General features: G+C 50.4%; 1 protein-coding gene across 1 annotated transcript in view; it reads left to right on the plus strand.

Annotated features, from left to right (window-relative positions):
- Nucleotides 1–14,718: 14,718 nt before the first annotated feature.
- Nucleotides 14,719–22,399, plus strand: part of PINX1 (PIN2 (TERF1) interacting telomerase inhibitor 1) — a 97,295-nt gene continuing 89,614 nt past the window's right edge. The window contains exon 1 of the mRNA XM_075923246.2: nt 14,719–14,839. The gene's annotated coding sequence lies outside the window, so the exon portion shown is untranslated. The remainder of the gene's footprint in view (nt 14,840–22,399) is intronic.

A 22,399-nucleotide genomic window follows, 5' to 3' on the forward strand; every position in this document is an offset into this window, starting at 1 on the left:
GTCAGAAAACCCCCAGGTTTGTTCAAGGTGAGCTGTTTCTTTGGTTTGCTATTGCCCATGGTTTTTCTTGATTGCCCCCTCTTTTATAAATACACTCTTCCAGAAGAGCTGGATCAGAATCGTTACCTTCCGATGGATGTATCACCTCATGTGCACTTCATCAGCGCTCACCTCCCCCCGCAGCCAGCCATGTGTCATCTTTTCTAGAGAGGAAGTGTTGTCTAAAGGTGAGATCAGGGGAAACTGGCAACCAGGATGCCTGGAGTCCGGTCCCAGCTCTTCCACTGACTTGCTGGGTGACCTTGAAACAAGCCACTTTGCCTCTCTGTGCCTCAGTTTACCCGTTTGGGTATCATAATATCTACCTCACCGGGGTATTGTGAGGCTTAATTAATTAATGTCCGTAAAGCACTTCCAGAGCCTTGGATGAAAGGTGCCATAGAAGTGCACAATATTATTATCGTCATGTTTAGATTACCTATCGTACGTACGTGTGTTAACTTTTCTTTGCACAGCTGAATGAGGAGAATACATCATGGCAAGAAGGTTTCATTTATCAGTGGTAGTTTTAATTATCTGCAAGAGCACCCGCTGTCTGCTAAACATGAGAACTGCACCCGCTCCGGATTGTTCGGTTTTGATTACACAGTCAAGCAGTGTACAATAGCAAACCCCAGCTCACCTTTAAAAAAAATCAACATTCCTGGATTTATGGCATGTATGGGTGCCAAGCCGAAGGAGACACAGCGCCTGTTAGCCTCCCAGTCAATATAACTATCAAATGCACAATTGCATCACCACCGTGACCAATAATTCACCGAATTGCAAAAGTATGTGTGAGCCTTGGGTATCCCATCCATCTTTTCATGGAATCATAGAACACTAGAACTGAAAGGGACCTCGCGAGGTCATTAAGTCAAGTCCCTTGCCCTCACAGCAGGATCAAGCACCGTCTAGATCATCCCTGATGTCTGTCCTACCTGCTCTTAAAATCTCCAATGATGGACATTCCACAACCTCTTTAGGCAACTTATTCCCGTGCTTAACCACCCTGACAGTTAGGAAGTTTTTCCTAACGTCCAACCTCAACCTCCCTTTAGACGGCTGTGAAAAGCTACTGCTTTCATATAACCCATTTTCCGACTGGCCTATAACCCTGAGGCAAGAGTCAGGAAAATCAGGATATTGTGCAGAATAAATGCATTTCTGAAGGAAGCAAAGAAACAACCAAACCAGCTTTGTGCTTTATTCAGAAGGTGATCCATCGATGTACCAGCAGCCGTCTCTAGATCATACATCACTGTTCTGTTGGCTCAGACTGTCACAGGCAGCTTGACTCATAGAAATCAGGGTTGGAAAAGAATGGTGTATTTTTAACGTTACCTCACCCATCCCACCATCAAAGCAGGATTGTTCCCTTCTCTGTGTTCTCTCGAGATCTGTCTAATCTATTTTTTTTTCTTAAGTTCAGGCACATGGACCTCTCCTATTGGGAGAGTATTCCTGAGTCTAGTCAAGCCTCACCACTAGACAACTAGGGTTGCCAGATACTTTCACAAAAAATCCCAAACATGGTGGAGCAAAAAAAAAAAAGGGTCGCTGCACCTTTAAATTCCCCTGCTCCTCCCACCCCCACCAGACATGGCAGGGGAAAAATGCAGCCTTCCATCAGAGAAAAACATGTCCGGTATTTTCTGGGTTTTTTACTGGACAGAAGACGCAATTACCAGACTCTCTGGGTGAAAACTGGACACCTGGCAACCCTATAGACAACGCTTCTGGTTCTCTCTAAAGCTGGGCAGCTTATCCTGCCGAAGAAGGAAAGACAATTAATGGAAGACTCTCCCGGTGCGACTGATTCATCTGTTTGACATGTCCAAAGGAAAAGCTGCCCAGTTACAAGAATGGTTACAATATAGCACAAAAAGTCTCCACGTTCTGAAAGATGCAGCATTCAAAGGCTCTCTGTTTCCAGTCTGTGTGTGGAATATTACAACTCTGATTCCGGGTCTCCAAAATACACAGGGCTGGTGACTGCCAGCCTCGTTGTATGGGCTACAATAGAGCTACATCAGTTTGCTCCCACTAAGCCTCTGGCCCAGATGTTAGAAACCGAAGTGCTCTGTTGTTACAAAGCTTGGCAGGATGAACAACAAAGAGTCTGATTCTGATAACTGTATTGGACATGGTTGGGAGGCGGTAGTCCTGCGGCAGAGACAAAGGGCTTGGTATATAGCACATTCCCTCCCAAAGATGGGTCCCTTGGCTGCCATGCAGCTATGTAGTACAGGTAGAGCTTTTTAAACTGTGTAGCAGCTTGTTTTGCAAGAAGGTTAATTGTCCTCGGTAAGATGAACGTCCTTGCCGGAGGAATCACAGAGAAAACACCATCCCCCGTCCTGTTTGCCGCAAATCGGGGAGGGATTGGCTGTATCCCTCTCTGGGTCCATAAAATCTTTACTGCCTTAAAAACGGCTTTTGGTGTATTGAGTGTAAGCTGCCGTCAGTGGTGTTGCAGGGGCCTTGCCACACTTTGGGGCTTGCACGCTTTGGATAGTGAGAAAGGAAAGTGGGAAAACTGAGCTGATTTTTTTCCCCCTTTTGGTCAAATTTGAAATTTTGATATTTTTTTTTGGTTGAAATACTGAATTCTGAAGCGTTTCCATCAGGCCCCCTCAGCAGGACCAGTCCTAACCAATTGGCAGCCCCGGGTGACCGCCGGGGAAAATTTGTTGAGCCAAAAAAAGGGGGGGCCGAAATGCAGTCATGGCCCCTTTAATTGCTGCATGTCCCGAGCGGGCTTCCGTCGGGCTCTGCCGGTGGCCCCTTGAAAATGGCAGCCCTGGATGACCGCCCAGTACACCCACCCTTAAAACCAGCTCTGCCCCTCAGCATCCATACCTTTCATCCTACCACTTGGGTCCACAGAGAGTGGCCCATCCCCCTCTGGGGAGAGAAAAGAACAAGAGCACACTTTGCCGGAGGGTTACAAACGCATCGGCACATGGTTAGGCTAACACACACCGGAAAGCCTAGGCCAAGATCCTGATAAAGACGCTGACTGAGACTAAAATGCCCTCCAGCCAAAGCTCCTGAAGTAAAATCCACCCTGAACTTCTAAGGTGCATGGAATATGGTCCTTTCCTCACACAGTCCAGGTCTAACGTGCTATTAGTGTGGACGTAGCTTTTACCAGCAAAACACCCACCAGCATCGCTTATTACAACCTCCGCCACAAGACCCATTTTGCTGGAATATGCAGGACACTTTCGCCAGAGGAGCCATGTCGGTGATAGATTGCACCTCAACTCCTCTCCTGACCAACACAGCTCTGCTAGCGGAAGTTCATAGTGTAAACACAGGTAGACTCCCAGGAGAGCCTATTTTACTTGGGAAGGAATAAGCTATGCGGGTAAAAGCCCAGCTTTTGCCGGTATAAACTGCATCTCTAACAGGAGAGCTTTGGGGATATGATAGGGCTACACCTGCAAAGTTCTCCTAGTGTAGGTCTGTCCAAGGTGCTCCCAGCTTTGCTTCACATCTGGACCATGTGCTCGCTAGCCTCTTCCTGGTTCCCTCTGTCAGTTTTGCTTTCCGTGCTGTTTTTTGCTCCGTCGAGACTTTTTTTTTTCATCTGTGTTAATTGTCGTCAGCTGCATCCCGTATGCTAGGCCTCTCCACCAAGCTCTTTATATGAAAGTCAGTGGCTGTCTTCCCTTGGACAATAATGAATGTATATATCGTCAGTGCAGACTATACAGAAAAAGTGACTGAGTCAAGGATACGAGGGTTTTGTAAAGCCTGTTTATTTTTTTAAATGAGTTTGAGCATTTCTATTTTACCACCATTTACGTGGTTTTGGGGAACCCAAATTGTGTCCAGATCTCATGCCAAAACAAGCCAAAAGTTGTTTGATTTCCACTTTTTCTTCCATGAACCATATTTTAAACAATACTTTCAATGTCATTTTAAATGTTTTCTTGAAACATGTACTGATGAAAAACAAAAAAAAAAGTCATCTTGACAAAAGATTTATACATGAATCAGAAAGTATTTATTTCAATTTTGTACCTTTCCATTTTAATACATTATAATGTATTGACTCAAATGAGATAATATAAACAGTTCATTTTAATAAGATGGTCATGTGTGGCTCGTTATTTCCCCCCCCTTTATTCTTATCGTTTAACAACGCTGCCAAGTCTTATAGATACAAATTCAGAGCAGAGCTGCATATCAAAGGGGATTCTAGCAGGAATGAGGGCAAATACCCTGCCCTGTGTTAGCTGAGATAAAAAGTACGTACTACAAGGATGTCTACATAGCCGCCGGGACGGTGGTTCCTAGCCCAGGTAGACAGTCCCCTACGGTGAGGGCAGGGGACTGGACTCAATGACCTTTTGAGGTCCCCTCAAGTTCTATGATTCTATGGTTCTTTGACAGATGCGCTAGCTCAGCTTGAACCAGAGAGCTAAGAATAGTAGTGTAGACAGAATGCCACACTTCTCTGCTTGGTGTGGGCACCCTCGTACAAATGTGTTCTATCCCATGGGTATGGATTTGGGGGTTAGCCCCTGCTGCCGCCTGTAGCACACTGCAGTTATTGCACCGCCGGTTGAACCTCTCTAGTCCAGAACTCTCTGGCCCAGCAACACCCATGATCCGCCATGATTTTAGTGAAACGGATGTCCACTTATCATGGGTGTGGCCAAGTTTCCTATGGTCCCATAAAGTTTGTTTACAGCCACTAGCTCTGGCGCTCAGTGTCCTGGGCTGTTATTTAGATATAATTACCCCTAAATGTCTCCTAAGAGCCTAGTCAGCTGTGGAAGTGTTGGTCATGCTGCTAAACAATATTGACCTCCCTTGGTTCGGAAAATTCTCTCGTTCAGTACCGGTCAGGTCCCTAGGATGCCGGATTAGAGAGGTTCAACCGGTAGCTTGAGCAGATGCTATGTAGACATGTCGCTATATTCTAGTCTTCATACAAATATCCCAAACCCCACAAAGGCCTTGCTAGACTAGGATATCGAGGGGTGATCTATTACAATCTCTGAGGGTCTGTCACCATAGAAAGAAAAACCCACCGCAGCAAGTCTCAGAGTCGGGGCTACAGCCCTGGGCTTGCGAGGCTTGTGCTATGGTGCTAAAAATAGCCCTGTGGTAGACCTTCCGGCATGAGCTGGAATTCAACCCACTCCCTGGGCATCAGAGTCCGAGCTCCAGCCAGCGTTAGAACAGCTGTATACAGCTGGTTTGTGTTACAGAGCTAAAGCCCCACGAGGCCAGGTCTGTGGCTCCAGGTTCTGAGCATCGGGGTCAAAGGTTTAAAGGTTTAGGCAGCAGGTTTAAAACAAACAAAAGGAAGTTTTTCTTCACTCAGCGCACAGTCAACCTGTGGAACTCCTTGCCAGAGGATGTGGTGAAGGCTAGAACTTTAACAGGTTCCAAAAAGAGCTAGATAGATTCATGGAGGTTAGGCTATTAGCCAGGATGGGTAGGAATGATGTCCCTAGCCTCTGTTTGTCTTGAAGTGGGAGATCACGTGAGGATTACCTGTTGTTATCCCTCCCTCGGGGGTATCTGGTATTAGCCACTGTCGGCTGATAGGATACTGGGCTAGATGGACTAGATTGTCCTGGCATGGGGGCAGGGGACTGGACTCGATGACCTCTCGAGGTTCCTTCCAGTCCTAGTGTTCTATGATTCTATAGACCTTTGCTCTGACCCAGTATGGCCGTTCTTATGTTCTAAAGGTTTTAAAACTCAGGCTAGATGCAGCCTAAAATGTTCGTCAAGACGTCCAGGCAATTGTACATGCGTTAAAGTCTAGAGGGTCATTTAGTTTAACCAGTTGAGCACATACTAAAATATAACTGCTTTGGCTTGACAACAGTTTCTGCGTATTTCCTCAGAGCGGCATTAACTTATAGAATACAGACCAGTGACTTCTCTTGAAACAAGGAGGAGTCCTGTGGCACATTAGGGTGTGTCTACACTGCAGGGTTTAACTCAAAATAAGCTACACACATGGAGCTATGTCAATTGCGTAGCTTATTTTGAAATTGGGAGCAATGACACAGCCCTTATTTCAAAACAAAGCACTCTTCCCCTGACTTCCCTTACTCCTTGTACAACGAGGGTTCCAGGAGTCAGAGGCTGTGTCTAGACTACAAAGTTCTATCGGACAAAGATACGTAAATTGCGAACCGCAATTTGCGTATCTTTTTCCGCTTTTCTTCCAAAAGAGGCTTTTCCGACAATTGGCCCATCGACACTGGGCCAAGTGTCGGAAAAAAACCCTCTTTCAGAACTTCCCTTCTTCCTCGTAAAATGGGGTTGATGGGGATGCTGAAAAAACCCGTCTGCTTTTCCGAATTTCTTTTTCAGAAAAGCAGCAGAGCTTGTCCCAAATATCTCCGGTATCCCGGAAAAGCTCTGTAGTCTGGATGTACCCAGAGTAAGAAATCTTCCCGTTTGGCAATATTTTGACGTTTTGCCTGCTGTATAGACGCAGACTACGTTATTTTGAGATACCGCTCATTATTTCGAAATACTGTTGCTGTGTAGATGTACCCTTAAAGACTAACGGATTTATGCGGGCATCAGCTTTGATGGTAAAAACCACTTCGTCAGATGTAGGGAGTAGAAATCACAGAGGGAGGGAAAAGAAGGAAGTTACTTATGAAGCGTAGGACCAATATTGATGAGGCCCGTTCGGTCAAGAGGGATGTGGTTCCCTCCTAGCTATTGATGGAGAGATGGGAATGACCCTGAGAAATGCTCAGAGTGAGCCACAGCCACCACTGAGAGCAGCCCCACTGAAGTAACAATGGCGTTGTGGTGTCTGCACGGCACTGCACTCCCTTATGGACATTGCTTGGACTTCTGCAGGGTACGTCCCATGCTTCTTAGCACTGCAGTGGGCGGAGCAGCTCTAGGACTTCTTTCCCAGGGAATTCTGGGAGAATTTATTTGTGATTTCTGGGCACATGGGGGGACGTATGGGAACACATCTGCACCGGACAGGAGCTAATCTGCACCCCCTATTTTAACAGGGTCAAGCTCCCATTCAGCGGAGGTGCAGTTTATATTCCTGACAGACCAGCCAGCTCCACTTAAAAACATCACTGGGGTTTTTTGTGTGCTCAGGACTCAGGCTAGAACAACACCTGAGTTAACTTTGCAGTAAAGCTAAGGTCTTACTCAAATCAAGCTAACAACTCCATCTAACATCAGGCCTCTGTGGCCATATCTTCACTAAATGGATGATTGATGCTGCCGTGATTGATCTTCTGGAGCTCAATGTAGTGTGTCTAGTTAAGACTCGCTAAATCGAACTCAGAGAGCACCCCCATCAATGTCCAGTACTTCTACTTGTGCAAGGAGTAAGGGAAGCTGATAGGAAGGTTTGCTCCCATTGGCTTCCCACTGTAGGGAGAGCAAGGAAACTCAGAACAAGGTATGTTGACTCCAGCTACATAATGAACATAGCTGGAGTAGCATATTTTGATTCGATGATCTGGCTTGTGTGCACCTGTTAGAAGTTAATCTCAAGAGCTGATAGTGCCTGAGGCCAGAGAATGTCGAATCAAGATACGCAACTCCAGTTACAGTAATTACATAGCTGAAGTTGATGTACCTTGTTTCAAGTTTCCCTGTTGTCCCCACAGTGGACACCAACAGCAGCAAATGCTCCCATCGGCTCTCCTTACTCCTCACACAAGCAGGAATACGGGACACCAGCAGGGCACTCTCTGAGTTCGATTTAGTGAGTCTTAACTAGACTCACTAAATCAAACACCGGAAAATCAATTGCATGGCCCGAGTCAGGAAAGGATGTCAGGCCAGTGTTTTCACCTGAGCTGTTTTATAGCTAACAAAGTCTGCAGCAGAGAGTGCGAACACTCCTTCCGAGTTTTAATTCCTGGGGAAGGACAAATATAGAACCTCAGGGAACAATTTTCACTTGCAGGGGCCTGCAAATCCCTAAGTGGATTTTCAAGAAGAGCTGCATCCAGGTGCCTGCAAGTCCTTGGAAAGAGATCATCTCGAAACTGGCTTGGAGTGGTCTTGCCAATGGCTGGTTGCAGGTGACAAGTGAGCCAGAAAGTGACCTGTGTGTTCACATATCTGGACTGTGTTTCAGCAGGTTATTGTAGGAGAAACAGTAAGTACTACAGCAGCTCCCAGAGAATTTGATGGGGAGGATGCATTTAGCCCGGTCCTGCACACCTGTTGTTATCTCACTGACTGTCTTGCTAGCTTCAGGAACTGTATGTCATGCTGTTAACGTTCTAGAAAACCTACAACAAACTAAAGAAATGGGCTTCACATTTCTCCCAAGTCCTGTCTCTCTGCTGTTCTGAAACGTGTTAATTGCTCTTGCATATTTGATGTTTGTTTTGAATACCACAATCTCTCTGTAGGCTTTGGAGAGTTAAAAGATTTTGTAAAGAAACTTTTGGAGCCAGGAATGAAATTTGTTCTTTATTCTCTCGCTGTTTCTCTGAGTGCACAGGGATGTAATGGTGAGAAAACAGGAGAAGAGAAAAGTATTTCTAAATACGTCTGCCCCATTTTTGTACATCCTATGGGCATTGTTTCCTGACCGTTTTAGCTGAATTCATTAATTAATTGATTCCCCTCCTAGAAAATGTTGATGAAATTTTAAACGTAAAATTATTTTTGCCAATGGTTTCCACAGAAAATGTCAACGTTGTGGCAAAGCAATCAAAAGCTGAACATTTCCAGCTCAAATATGAACATTTGGATTTGCTGCAATGCCTGCTGGGAGGTGTAGTTCCAGTGTCTCATGCCTGTGTTCTCCTTTATGGATCAGACTCCCTGGCCCAGCAGGCCCCTGGACAAGGTGAGGGAGGGCAGCTCTGAGCTCCCAGAAGAGGTGGGGCCTCGGGTGGAAGGGTTGGGCCTGGGGACAGCCAGCCCCCTGTGGTGCCTGGAGCATGCCACACCGCTCCCCAGCCCGTAGAGCCACACGGAGCGCAGGGCTCCAGCGACAATTTAAAGGGCCGGGGGTTCTGAGTCCCTTTGAATCCCCAGTCCCTAAGTCAGCTGGGCCCTTCCCTCCTTCCGGCCCCCGTGGGCAGGCCTGGGAACACCACGGCCAAGGGACCATCACAGTCACTCTGAGCACAGTTCTTCCTGGGCGTTGGGCTTGGCACAAAGTTCTTCAGCTCAGCTGAAAACCTTCAGTGTTCAGGGGCTTGTTTTGCTTCCCGTTTTCTGCAAAGCAGACATCTGTTTGCAGAAACCTCAGGGGATCCCCAAACCCAGCTCTCGGTCGAACGCCCGCTTCTGTGGAAACGGTTCGACCAGCTCAACGAACCGCAGCAAAACCTCCCTCCTCTTAGCCCCACAAAGTTGCGAGGAGCATAGGACGGACCCCCACCAGCGCCCGTTCCATAGCAACACCAGCCCTTCTCCTAAGAGCCCTTCACCCCCTGTCCTGCAGCCATAGGGCCCCCTCTGGCACGCCCTTCCCCACAGCAGGCCCTCCTCGCCCCACAGAACCAGCCCCACCCACCGCAACCATAACCAGTTTCTCCACTCAACACTTCAGCTACACTAAACCCACTTCCTCTCCTCAGCCATTTGCCCCTCCTCTCACATCTTGATTCACCTGTTTCTGTTCGTTCCTTATGGAACCTATAAAACCCAGGGTGGTGAGTTCAATCCTTGTGGAGGCCATTTAGGGATTTGGGGCAAAAATTTGTCAGGGATGGTACTTGGTCCTGCTGTGAAGGCAGGGGACTGGACTCAATGACCTTTCAAGGTCCCTTCCAGTTCTAGGAGATAGGCAATCTCCATTAATGGGGTACCCGGCATTGGCCACTGTCAGGAAACAGGGGAGATGGGCCTTCGGCGTAGCCCCGTGTGGCCATTTTGATGGGAGAGGAACGAGGTGCGTGAGGTAATTTTGATTGGACCAACATCTGCTGGTGAACAAGACAAGCTTTGGAGCTCTGACCGGCACAGGAGAGCTGGAAAGCTGGTCTCTTTCCTCAAGAGCAGTGGGTCTAATAAAAGCTATTACCTCACCCACCTTGTCTGGCTCCTATCTTTATATATCTATAGAGATCAGCGGTTTTCAAATGACGGGTCGCGACCCAGTCCGGAGGGGGGGAAGGTCGGGCCCTGGGTCTCGTTGCTGCAGGGTGAGCAGTGGGGGGCAGGACTAAGGCAGCTCCCTGACTGTCCTGTACCGCAGACTGTGCTGCACCCCAGAAGCAGCCGACAGCAGGCCCGGCTCCTAGGTGTGGGGGGAGCAAACAAAACTCCATGCACTGCCCCTGCCCTGAGCACAAGCTCCACATGCACTTTGGCTGGGAACCTGCTGCCGGCTACTTCCGGGCGCAGCATAGTCTGCGAGGCCGGGAGAGGCAGGAAGCTGCCGTAGCCCCCCCGCTGCACCGCTGTCTGGGAGCCACTCGAGGTCAGCCCCGGCCCTGACTCACCTCCAAAGGGGAAGCCCCCCTGATGCCCTCAAAGCTGGAGCCCCCTCCTACCTACCCCAAAGCTCTCCTCAGGCCCCCCCCCCCCCAAGAGCCTCCGCTCCAGTCAAATCATGTGGGGTTGTGGCATCAACACTTTTTTTCACCTGGGTCATAAGAAAAAAAAGCGTGAAGACCTCCTCCCTAGAGGTGTGTGTCTGTCTGAGCGTCCCTTGGTTCAAGAACTTCTAAGGGCTAGGCTCACCACATTTGACATGCAGCTTCCTCTGGGCCTAACGTAAAGTACGGGCAGGGCTGGGGTGTGCCAGGACAACCAGACGCCCTGGGCCAGGGACTGGTTTCCATAACATGGAAAAGGAGGCGGCTGGGGCTGAGCTGTTAGGAGGGATGAGATACTGAGAGTGGCCACTGGGGGCAGGGAGCCCTTAGGGGAGAGCTATGCTGCAGCGTGGCCACTGGTTCCACCGAGGCGGGCGCTCCACTATCTTGCCTGTCAGCACACCAGGTAAGTACCCCGCCCCACATCCCAAACCTTTTCCCCCACTCCCTGCCCTTGGCCACAGCACCTGAGATGACGAGAAAAATGGCCCCTGGAAAGTGGAAGGTGACTAGGGACAGAAAAAATGCCCCTGGCAGCTGTAGCAGTTTAGGGGAAGAGAAAACGCCCCTGGGAGCTGGGGAAGGGCTGGGGGGAGAGAGAGGCCCATGCCGGAGCTGTGGAGCTGTTGCTGGGGTGGAGCAGGGGGCAGAGTGAAAGTGTGGGAGCTGTGGCTGGGGTGAAACGGGGGGGGGGAGGTTGGAGCTGTGGCTTGAGGTGGACCAGGGAGCAGAGTGGAGTTGTGGCTGGGGGTGGAGTAAGGGGGGAGCTGTGACTGGGGGCGGAGCAGAGGGGGTGGAGCTGTGGCTGGGGGCGGAGCAGAGGGGTGGAGCTGTGGCTGGGGGCGGAGCAGAGGGGGTGGAGCTGTGGCTGGGGGCGGAGCAGAGGGGGTGGAGCTGTGGCTGGGGGTGACGCAGGGGGGTGGAGCTGTGGCTGGGGGCGGAGCTGAGTTAAATCATCAGAAATCTAACTGCGGAACATGGTGTGATGATGCTTTTACAATGCCATGATTTGTGGGGCCAATTTCATGATTTTGGAGGGAAATCTCACTCAGGATTTTTTATTTCTTGATGTTGGCAAGTCTGGATTAATCTCCCTGAGCTGTGAATTTCTCCACAATGATGCAGACTCCCAAGCTCTATGGCAAATGCTGGTGAAGATTTGCAGGGAGACGGGACCTGCTCCCCAGAAAGGGGCTCGCATGGATTCTGCAAGAGCAGCATTAATGTGTGTAGAGCTGGACTTAGCATGTGCGGGTTCTAGGAACAACAACTTTATTCAGGCTACAAAAGGATGACTAAGAACATAAGAACGGCTGCACTGGGTCAGACCAAAGGCCCATCTAGCCCAGTAGCCTGTCTGCCGACAGTGGCCAGCACCAGGTGCCCCAGAGAGGGTGGACCGAAGACAATGATCAAGTGATTTGTCTCCTGCCATCCCTCTCCAGCCTCTGACAAACAGAGGCCAGGGACACCGTTTCTATCCCCTGGCTAATAGCCTTTTATGGACCTAACCTCCATAAAATTATCTAGCTTCTCTTTAAACACTGTTATAGTCCTAGCCTTCACAGCCTCCTCTGGCAAGGAGTTCCACAGGTTGACTGGTGTCATGGAGCTTCATATGCCAGTAGATGGCGCTCTTTATGGTCACTCACTACATGTATGTAGAGGGCAAAATGCAGCAAATGGGACAGATCCAGCCGCCTTGCAAGGATCCTTAGGCACAGAGCAGCTCACGTCTCTTTAAACAGCTGGTTGCTCCTGGCTTTGGATAATGGGGAGAGAGGGGGGAGGCTGTGTGCACTTGCCCCGCCTCTCAACTTTCATTGGCCTGTTTCCAGCCACTAGGAGCTGAGGAATTTTGCTGGGGGCAGGGCAGTGTGTGAAGCCGCCTCCCTTCCCCTTGCCAGGAGCAGAGTCACATGGAGCAGCCAGCCAAGCAGTTTGGGACTGTAGAAGACAAGCATGGAGCCTGCCTCAGGTTCCTGCAGGGCTGCTGGCTGGGAGCTGCCTAGGTAAGTGCCTCTCGGCCAGAGCCTTTCTCTGGCACCCCACCCTCTCTCTCCGCCCAACTACCTGCAGCAGGCCACCACCCCTTCCAGCCCCGGGTCATCACCCAGCCCCTTTGTGCCCCCTCTCCCTACCTTCTCCAGGTCACAGCAACTTCCCAGATCTTGCACCTTCCCTATGTCCCTCCCCCAGGCCAGAATCCTCTCCTGCACCCATACCCCCTCCTGGACCCTGCACCCCCATTCCCCTGCCTCAGGTCACCACCCACACCTTCTGCACCCTATTTTCCCCCTTCTCCCAGGTCACAGCTCCCTCCCAGCTCCTGACCCGAACCCACTACCCAGAGCTCCCTCCTGCACCCAACTTCTGTCCCAAAGTTGCGGCCCTTGACCACTTACCAAAATCTTAGAGTGCCCCCCCACCATTAAAAACTATTGCTCACCCCTGATATAGAATATTTGAAACCCATTGGGCCTGTTTTCTGACCAGGACCAGCCCCAAACACAGTACCCGTCCCTCCCCTGCAATTTATTCCTCTTGACATTTAGAATAATGTGCATGGTCAGAGGCTGTTACCCAGCCAGGATCCATCCCCGAGGGAACCTGAATAGAACAGAGCTACTTCTCCTGGCCTCCTTTTGCTGGCTGCCGGCCGGCTACTCCTGCTGCCTTTTTGTAAATACACCTGATGACAATTTAGACCACCCAAGCTCCCACCATGACCTCTGCCTTGCACCTGGCAGAACAGAGTCTGTGGAACAACCACCATCAGACAGATTCAAACCTGGGGCCCCTGGAGTTTAGTATAGAAGCCACTTGAACTATAAAGCCAGCTCGATCTCAGTTTAGGTTGGAGAGCTCTCTCATTCTTCTCTCTCCGCTGTATGAGGTCTAAGTCAGTTTTTCTCAACCTTTTTTTTATAAACTACCTCTTTAAAAAAATTATAAAGACCCTACAGTTTTCAGACGCACAATTTTTTTTTCCTACCCTTGTGACACATTTGTTTAAACCACTTAATCATAGACAGGTGGGCGATGAAATTTTTGGGTGTAAAAAGTACAAAACTACAAAAGCGCTGTAAAACTTACAACAAAAATTCAGTTTTCTCCAAATTTCAGTTGTGTTGACGTATCCCCCAGACTTCTCTCAAGTAGCCTGAAGCAGGGCTGGATCGAGCCATTCCGGCGCCCCGGGCAGACAGGTTAATTGCACCCCAGGTTGGGGGAGGGTGCATGTGTGGCTCCGCCCCTGCCCAGCGCATGGGGGAGGGCGCATGGAGCTGGCGGTGGCAGGATGCACATGCCCGGCCTGGCCCAGCCCGGCTACCACTGCTGCTGCGCAGCCTGGGGGCGCCCGGGGCGGGCCGCGGGGGGAAGGGCGCTGCTGGCCAGCGCTGCGGGGGTTAACGCGGCCCCCACCCTGGGCCGCTGGGAGCTGCTGCAGCCCGCAATCCGGGTGCCGGGCGTGCAGTGACTGATGGTCCCTTATAGCTGCCATCAGGCCCCCCCCCGATAGGTTGGCACCCCGGGCAGCTGCCCGGCTAGCCCATGCCTTAATCCAGCCCTGCCCTGAAGGGTACTCATACCCTTGATTGAGAAACACTGGTCTAAGTGCCACTGCATGGGACACTGTGTGGGTTACACCTGGTCACCCACATCCTAAAACATTCTGGACAGAAGCAGGCAGCAGATCAACCGCTCACCTGCCATGGGAGCGGCGAGCCCCCCAGGCAGTGATCATAACCCACGCCCTGGGGGAGTGCTGTGTGTTGGGGGCTGGGATTCCCCACCCTGCTCTCCGTGGAAGCGAAACGTGGCCTCCAGAGAGAAGAAAGGGTCGCCGAGGTGATTTTCTGGGTCACGCCTGCGGTCCTTCATTTTCAGCTAATTCCAGACTTGCGGACTTGCGAGGCGCAGGGCCTCAGAGGATCCAGGGAAAGGCACAGGAAAGGGGAAAGGGTCTCCCATTGGGATGGGACGCATCAACCCCGCACTGGGCCCGAAGGGGTTAACCTGGCCCAGCGGCTTGAAAAGGCCCCGCCCCCAGAGCCCTGCTGAGCATGCTCCAACTGGAGCTGACTATAAAAGCTTCTGGAGCTGCTCCGTCAGGGCTGACTGCTGCAAGGGCAGGAGGTGCTGCAGGAGCGCCTGGGGAGGAAGCACATCTGGACCAAACAGTGGCAGTCAGGCCCAGAGGGGCTGCAGCAGAAACTGCAGGACCTGAGCGTGAGGCTGGGGAGGACTTTTGACAAGACCCGGTAGGCGGTAGCCCAGGGTGGGGAATTGCTCCCTGAGAGTGTAGTGTGTTGTGGGGGGATTCCCTGCTGAGCCACTGCTAACAGGGCCCTGGGCTGGGACTGGTGGAGAGGGAGGGCCCAGGTCCCTCTACCCCCTCTGCAGATGCCCTCATGTGGGGGAGGTTTGTTCATTACATATGGGCCCTGTGGCTGTTGGGCCGTACTACCCTGATCCCAGAGGGATGGTGCACAGACTCTGGGGGGGGGGCCGCTGGGCCCCCTGGTGCACAGACTCTGGGGGGGGGCCGCTGGGCCCCCTGGTGCACAGACTCTGTGGGGGGGGCGCTGGGCTGTGTTACCCTGAACGAAGGGGAAATGTTTGGACTCTGGCTACTGGGCCATACTGTCCTGAGCACCGGCTGCAGTACATAGACTTTGTGGTGCATAGGCCACCCTACCCAGAATGAGGGTCTGAGGGGCCACAGCGGACTTTTGCCACCTTTCCTCGTGGGCAGATGAGACTCCCCTTGACAGGCTCCCATTCCCTCCCCCCTCCCCCCAGCATTTCCAACCTTGTCCTCCTGTTTATTGTCATCTTTCCTGTTTACCTCTGACCTTTCTTCCGTGCAGACCCCAGGCATGGGGCTGCCTACCCGAGCCCATCCGCAGGCCCCTACCCTGTCCACAATTCAGTCCCCCTTTAGTCTGGCTGCCTAAAGAGAACTAAGCTGACGTAAGTTGCTTTCTGTTGTTCCCTCCCCTCACCTGTGTATGTCTTGGACTTGGACAATGAGTTTTTTGGAGCAGTAACTCGGTGACATTTCATGGCCTATCACATACAGGACTTCAGACTTGATAAGTGGTGAAGGAAACAACCAGGGGCCGTGCGCAGCTTGATCTGCTGCTCACAAATGGAGGAACTAGGAGGGGAAGTAGAGGTGGGTGACAACCTGGGCAGCAGGGATCATGAGATGGTCGAATTCAGGATCCTGACCAAAGGAAGAAAGGAGAGCAGCAAAATACACACCCTGGATTTCAGAAGAGCAGACTTTGACTCCCTCAGAGACCTGATGGGCAGGATCCCCTGGGATGTAACATGAAGAGGAAAGGAGTCCAGGAGAGCTGGCCGTATTTTTAAAAAAGCCTTATAAAAGGCACAGGAAGAAACCATCCTGATGTGCAGTAAGAAAAGCAAATGTGTCAGGCGACCAGAGTGGCTTACCGGGGATTTCCTTGGGGAGCTTAAACACAAAAAGGGAGCTTACAAGAAGTGGAAACTTGGATAGATGACGAGGGAGGAGTATAAATATATTGCTCGAGAATACAGGAGAGTAATCAGGAAGGTGAACGCGCAATTGGAATTGCAGCTGGCAAGGGATGTGAAGAGAAACGAGAGGTTTTTACAGACATGTTAGCAATAAGAGGGTGACCAGGAGGCTGTGGGGCCCTTACTGGATGAAGGAGGTAACCTAGGGACAGATGATGTGGGAAAAGCTGAAGTACTCAATGCTTTCTTTGCCTCTGTCTTCACAGACAAGGTCAGCTCCCAGACTGCTGCACTAGGCAACGCAGTATAGGAAGAAGGTGGGCAGCTCTCGGTGGAGAAAGAACAAGTTAGGAACTCTTTAGAAAAGCCAGACATACACAAATCCATCCAGATTTAATGCAGCCGAGGGTACTGAGGGAGTTGGAAAATGTCATTTGCGGAGCCTTTAGCCATTATCTTTGAAAACTCATGGGCTGTGTCTACACTGGGCCTCTTATTCAGAAAACCAGCCGCTTTTCCGGAATAACTTGCCAGCTGTCTACACTGGCCCCTTGAATGTCCGGAAAAGCACTGACGATCTACTGTAAAATTGTCAGTGTTTTTCCGGAAAAACTATGCTGCTCCCGTTCGGGCAAAAGTCCTTTTCTGGAAAAATTGTTCCAGAAAAGGGCCAGTGTAGACAGCACAATAGTCTTTTCCACAAAAAAGCCCCGATTGTGAAAATGACGATCGGGGCATTTTTGCGGAAAAGCGCGTCTACATTGGCCACAGACGCTTTTCCGTAAAAAGTGCTTTTCCGGAAAAGCATCCTGCCAATGTAGACGTGCTTTTTCCGGAAATGCTTAGAACAGAAAACTGTTCCATTTTAAGCAGTTCCAGAAAAGGGTGCCAGTGTAGGCGTAGCCATGGAGATCAGGAGAGATCCTGGATGACTGGAAAAAGGCAAATGTAGTGCCCATCTTTAAAAAAGGGAAGAAGGACAAGCCAGGGAATTACAGACCAGTCAGCCGTACCTCAGTCCCCAGAAAAATAATGGAGAGAATCCTCAAGGAATCCATTTTGAAGCACTTGGAAGAGGGGAAAGTGATCAGGAATAGTCAACGTGGATTCACCAAGGGCAAGTCATACCTAACCAGTCTGATTAGGTTGTGATGAGGTAACTGGCTCTGTGGACATGGGGAAGTCAGTGGATGTGCTATACCTTGACTTTAGCAAAGCTTTTGATACGGTCTCCCACAATATTCTTGCCAGCAAGTTAAGGGAGTATGGATTGGACAAATGGATTGTAAGGCAGATAGAAAGCTGGCTAGATTGTCGGGCCCAATCGGTAGCGATCAATTGCTTGATGTCACGTTAGGGGTCGGTTTCAAGCAGGGTGCCCCAAGGATTGGCTCTAGGGTTGGTTTTGTTCCCCATCTTTATTAATGACCTGGATGAGGGGATAGATTGCACCCTCAGCAAGTTTGTGGGTGACACTAAGCTAGGGGGAGCGGTAGATCTGCTGGAGGGCAGGGATAGGGTCCAGAATGACGTAGACAAATTGGAGGACTGGGCCAAAAGAAATCTGATGAGGTTCAACAAGGACAAGTGCAGAGTCCTGTACTTGGGATGGAAGAATCCCAAATATTGTTACAGGCTGGGGACCGACTGGCTAAGTAGCAGTTGAGCAGAAAAGGACCTGGAGATTGCAGTGGATGAGAAGCTGGATATAAGTCAACAGGGCGCCCTTGTAGCCAAGAAGGCTAATGGCATATTAGGGGGCATTAGGAGGAACATTTCCAGCAGATCTAGGTAAGGGATTATTCCCCTTTATTCGGCTCTGGTGAGGCCACATCTGGAGTACTGCATCCAATTCTGGGCCCCCCACTACAGAAAGGATGTGGACGCATTGGAGAGGGACCAGCAGAGGGCAACCAAAATGATTCAGGGGCTGGAGCACATGACTTATGAGGAGAGACTGGGGGATTTGGGCTTATTTAGTCTGCAGAAGAGAAGAGTGAGGGGGGATTTGATGCAGCCTTCTGCTTCCTGAAGGGGGTTCCAAAGAGGATGGAGAGAGGCTGATCTCAGTGGGGGCAGGTGGCAGAACAAGGGGCAACAGTCTCAAGTTGCAGTGGGGGAGGTCTAGATTGGACATTAGGAAAATCTATTTCACTAGTCCGGTAGGGAAGCACTGGGCCGGGTTCCCTAGGGAGGGGGTGGAATCTCCATCCCTAGAGGTGTTTAAGTTCTGGCTGGACCAAGCCCTGGCTGGGATGATTGAGTTGGGCTGGTCCTGCTTTGGGCAGGGGGCTGGACTCCATGACCCCTGAGGTCTCTTCCTACCCTGGGATTCCCTGACTCTGTCACTTAACCGTCCCTTCTGGCCTCAGAACCTATGAATCAGGGACCCTCCCTTCCCAACTGCTTGGAAACGACCTGGCATATACAGCAAGCAGGCCTTGTCCTATATAAGGCTATGTCCACACCACAAGGCGTTTGCACGAAACCAGCCGTTTTTGTGCAAAAACCAGTGGAGCATCCACACCTCAAGTGCATTTTTGCGCAAGAAAATCGGCAGGACACAGGGCTTTTGCCGGTCGAGTTATTCCTCTCCCCACAAAGAATAACTCCTTTTTGCACTACACCTCTTGGCCATCAGGGCTTTCTTGCACAAGAGTGTCCATGCAGTGTGGACATTCTCTTGCGCAAAAGCTTTTGCCACGTGCTTTCAGATCTGGACTTGCTTTTGCACAAGAAGTTTTTGTGCAAAAACTCTTCCACAAAAGACTTCTTGTGCAAAAACCCTGCAGTGTAGACAAAGCCTAAATGGCTGATAACTGATACTGACATGTTTCACAAAGATGGAATTATGATTCTGAAAATCAGCTGAATGACTTCATAGGTAAGTTTACCTAGCAGGGTGCAAATGGCACAGCTCTGGCAAAAGCAGATGCCTAGGGCATTTGTAAAATACCTAGGCAAGTCTTTCCCTCCCTGAAGAAGCTGGATCTAGACATTAATTTGGGAATATGGTCCCCTGTAGTTATATAACTTTTGAAGCCTCTTTTTCTGCTCCATGCCTGAAACATAATAAAATACTTGCTAGAAATATAAAAACCCAGGAAGGAAGGGAGTTTGGAGGCAAACTAACATCCTATTTCCAAGCAGAAAGCTTTTCTAAATGCTTCAGGCCATGCTAAGTAAACACTGGTGTTTACAAGCAAGATTAGTAGCCCATTTGCATTAGATGTGGATTCGAATACTTTCCCTGGTTCGTTAACTCTACAACGAGCCAGCAAATGAAAGACGCGTCCCTGCTCCTGTGTTACAAGAAGCTCGTTAAATTAAAAGTGAATGGTGTTATCAATCGAAATGTGGCCTTGCGATGGTTGGAAAGTTATCCTGGAAGAAGAGAAAGTGCTGATAGTTTGTGAATTCACTCTTTTGTTGCTTCAACTCCTACTTGGGGTGGCTAATATATTACAGCATATTGCCCTATATCTGGGGTGGGGAATGTCCGGTACGTATTTTCTGTTTTTCTGGGATAGAAGGCCGCTTGGGACGTTCTTTCCCTGGGAGTGTGGGGACTTAAAGGGGTTGTGATTTTTTTTTTTTGGTGCGTTTCCCCCCCTCCCCCCCAACAGCTTAACGTCTTGTGGGTTTTTTCTCCAATTTTTTTCCCGCCATATTGGTTTCACAAAAAATACCTATCTGGCAACCCTACTGGAGCATGCTGTGGGAGGAAGCCTGAGTCTCAGTACACTTCCCCCGCCCCCTCCTCTCTCCGCCGCAGGGCTGGAGCACGAGGGGAACCCCAGCATCCCAAGTTGTGTGAGTGGTGGCCAGGTCAGTGAGGAGTTTTTGTTTGGTTTTGGGTGGGCGTTGCTTCTCAGTCAAGCGCCAGGCCTAGGGTTGCCAGATACTGTCACAAAAAATACTGAACATGGCAGGGAAAAACTTGGCTGGAGGTGGGGAAACAAAAAAACGGGGGACCAAACTTGTTGAGGAGGAAAAAAAAATCAGTCACTGTGCCTTTAAATCCCCACGCTCCCCCTGCCCTCACCACACACAGTAGGGGAAGAATGTCCCAAACAGCCTTCCATCCGAGAAAAGAAGAAAACACCGGACATTTTACATGTCCGGTATTTTCTGTTTGTTGTTTTTTTTTACCAGATACAGGCCGCAAATACCAGACTGTCCGGGCCCATATCGGACACTTAGCAACCTTAGCCCGGCCAATGAGGTTTTACTTTTTTTTTCCTCTCTCTTGCTTCTCACTTGAGTGCAGCCCCCGACTGACTTCTTCTGAGAGTCAGTGGCCCCCGAGTTGGGGGGGGAAAAAGTTCCCCACCCCTGCTCTACGTGCTGAAATGGCTGCCTTGGATCCAGTCCTAGACACCTCACTCCTCTGGTGCTCCAGAGCAAGAGGGAGGGACAGAGAACTGAGGTTCAGGGTTCCCATGGGCTGGATTTACTCTTCTGGGGTTCCAGGGTTAGTGGATTTTGTGAACCCCCCAGGCTCTGGGGTGGGAACAAAAATGAGGATTTCAGTGTGCGGGACAGGGCTGACAGTGAGTGAGATGGGGTTGGGTCTGCAGAATGAGGGCGGGAAGTGGGGTGCAGGAGGGTGTCAGGGTGTGAGGTCTGGGTGAGACGTAGAGAGCAGGAGCAGGCTGGGAGAAGGGTGCATGGCTGGGGGGAGGGGACGAGCAAGAGAAGGTGCAGTGTGTGGCCAGGAGGGAGGGTGCAGGAGCAAGGGATGTAAGCGACTAGTCGACTACCCGATAAGCATATGTGGGTGGCTCTTTCTGCGTAGCTAGGATAGCGAGCTCCCCACCTCCTCCTTTCAACTTTTCGATGGAAATTCAATGGACTACTCAAGGAACTGATTAATTGAAATTTAACATCCCTAGTCTGGCCGGGAGAGAGCGTGCAAAGGGGGGTGCAGGAGCAGAGGTGTGGGGGGATCTTGGCCAGGGGAGTCAGCAAGGGGGATTAGGATGCAGGCTCTGGGCATGTGGACTCCTGCCTGGCTTCGTGCCCCTGCCACTCCTAGGCACAGCCTCCTGATGCTCCCATTGGCTGCAACTCTGGCCAATGGGAGCAGTGGGAAAAGCCTCCAGGTAGGGCGTGGTGTTCCTTATGCTGCCTCCCAGGGCAGGAGCACCAGGGCATGGAGCTGCTTGTTCTGCTTCTCTCTGTGAGCCCCTCTGGCGAGGACGGTCGGGGCTTTCTTCACCACCGGCCCTCGCACCCTCCGAGCAGGAAGTTGGAGCTGCTGCTCCAGGCTTGCAGCTGAGCCGAGGCTGGAGCACCAGCGCAGGCTTCCCACTGCGGGAAGGAGGGGGGCTGAGCTCAAGTCACAGACCACCTGGAGGGAGCCACAGTTTGAGAACCGCTGACCTATAACAAAGATTGGGCTGGCCATATTATGCGCTCTGGTCCGGAGGTGTGCTCCATGGGCAGCAGAGGGTACGCTACCAGTTGAACTGGGAAAGTGTTTCCCAGCTCAGGGAGACACGCTTGAGTGAACTTTCATAGAGCTTGCACACTAAAAATAAAGAGTAAAAGCCAGGGCAGCGTGAGTCATGGGAGGGGCTAGTTGCACAAGTAAGTATTTATGGTCTTGGACTCGAGGCAGGCAGCCCCTCCCACCACTTGTGCTGCCACGGCTACACAATATTTTTTATTTTAGTGCAAAAGCTTGATGAGAGCTAGTGCAAGTATATCTCCTAAAAGTGGGACTCATCCACTGAAATTACACCGATGTAGACAAGGCCCCTGTAATGGCCATCTGACTGGCAATAGGATATACAGTTCAAAACAGGGTGTGGTCCCTGGTGAACATCAGAGACCAAGCTGGAACCTGAGTTGTACAGAATCTGTTTATCTGTAGTAGTAGCTGTTTCTTCACTAAATGTCTCTTGTTTGAGAACTAGGATTCCAGATCTCAGGACAGACAGGTACTGAGCGCTTCAAAGCCTGTTAATATCATTTCCATCCCTGATCTCTCTGGACTGCTCTTTTCCCCGCTGCTTCACTTGGAGTGTGCTTTGGAGGGTGCAAAAATGTCAGGTTGTTACTTGGCTCTACTGAGGAGTGGGGGAGTTGAAGATGGGTTGACACCAACACAATTGTGTTAGAAAGTTTGTATTGACACACACTGGGCTCAGCCAACCCCCCAGCACTCACTAACCAATCTAGCTAGCAAGGTACATGGGGCAAGGTGACACTTGGCTAGGAGACAAAGAAAGAGAAGTTAGCAATTAAAGAGCCAATGAGTCTGTGCTGATTATTTTTAGCGCTCTTTTATTAGCTCAAACATTCCCAAG

This window comes from Pelodiscus sinensis, chromosome 3, assembly GCF_052426305.1.
Source record: "Pelodiscus sinensis isolate ZL-2025 chromosome 3, ASM5242630v1, whole genome shotgun sequence".
Taxonomy (NCBI): Eukaryota; Metazoa; Chordata; order Testudines; family Trionychidae; genus Pelodiscus; species Pelodiscus sinensis.